The sequence below is a fragment of the Cebus imitator genome, unplaced genomic scaffold (genome assembly GCF_001604975.1).
Source record: "Cebus imitator isolate Cc_AM_T3 unplaced genomic scaffold, Cebus_imitator-1.0 Scaffold855, whole genome shotgun sequence".
NCBI lineage: Eukaryota > Metazoa > Chordata > Mammalia > Primates > Cebidae > Cebus > Cebus imitator.
The window spans coordinates 232180-233971 of record NW_016108170.1 but is presented as its reverse complement, the minus strand read 5'-3'; positions in this window follow the sequence as shown (position 1 = coordinate 233971).

Here is a 1792-nt window from a genome sequence, read left to right as displayed (position 1 = left end):
TTTTATGACATCCAAAAGAAAGAGACAAAAGTTAAATTGTTCCTGTTTGCAGACATCATGATCATGTATGTATGTGTGTGTGTGTGTGTGTGTGTGTGTGTGTGTATATATATATACTCTACCAAAAAACTGAGAACTGATAAACAAATTTAGTAAAGTTACAGAATACAAAGTTAATATACAAAAATCAATAACATTTCTACAAACAAACAACAAATTAGCCGAAAAGAAATCAAGAAGGCAATCTCATTTACAATAGCTACAAAAACAAAAAAAATAAATAAATTTAATGAAGGAGGTGAAAGACCTCTGCAAGGAAAACTGCAAAACACTGATGAAAGAAACTGAAAAGGATACAAACAAATGGAAAGGCACCCTATGCCCATGGATCAGAAGAATACTGTTAAAATGACAATACCATCCAAAGCAATCTACAGATTGGATGCAATTCCTATCAGAGTACCAATGAAATTATTCACAGAAATAGAAAAAGAATCCTAAACTTTATATGCAACAATGAAAAACCCTAAATAGCCAAAGTAGTCCTGAGTAAAAATGACAAAGCTGGGGGAATCACACTACCAGACCTCAAAATATACTACAAAGCTATAATAATCAAAACAGCATTGTATTAGCATAAAAACAGACACACAGACCAACGGAACAAATAAAGAACCCAGAAATTAATCCACACAGGTACAGCCAATTGATTTTTGAAAAGGTGCCAGGAACATTATTTAGGAAAAGGATACTCTCTTGGATAGATGATGCTGGGAAAACTGGATATCCATATGCAGAAGAATAAAACTAGACCTCCCCCCGCCACGCAACTTCTCCTCCTGTGCAAAAATCAATTCAAAATGGATCAAAGACCTAAATGTAAGGCCTGAAATGGTAAAATTAATAGAAAAAAAAAACATAAGGAAAATGCCTCAGAACATTTGTCTGGGAGAATATTTTATGAATAAGACCTCAAAAGCACAGGGAACAAAAGCAAAAATAAACAAACAGACTTATATCAAATGAAAATGTTTCTGCATAACAAAGGAAGCAAAGAAAACAAATAGTGAAAAAACCTACAGAATAGGAGAAAGTATTTGCAAACTATTTATCTGATAGGGGATTAATATCCAGAATATGAAAGGAACTCAACTCAACAGCAGAAAAACAATCTGATTAGAAAATGGACAAATGAAATGCATGGACATTTCTCAAAAGAAGGAATACAAATTGCCAACAAATATATGGAAAAATGCCCAACATCACTAATCATCAGGGAAATACAAATCAAAACCGCAATGAGGTATCATCTTATCCCAGTTAGAATGGCTATTTTCAAAAAGACAAACAACAAATGCTGGCAAGGATGAGGAGAAAAGGAAACTCATATACTGTTGATGGGAATGTAAACTAGCATAGCAACTATGGAAACCAGTATGGAGGTTCTTCCAAAACAGTAAATTAAAACAACCATATGATCTAGCAATTCTACTACTGGGAATTTATCCAAAGGAAAGGAAATCATATAAAAGAGACGTCTGTACCCCCATGTCTACTGCAGCACTATTTACAATAGCCAAGATATGGAATCAATGTAGGTATTCAACAAAAGATGAATGGATAAATAAAATGTGGTATAGATACACAATGGAATACTATTTAGTCATAAAAAAAGAATGAACTCTGCCATTTGTGGCAACATGGACAGAACTTGAGGACATTATATTAAGTGAAATAAGCTCGGAACAGAAAGTTAGACACAGTGTGTTCTCACTCACATATAAAAGCTAAA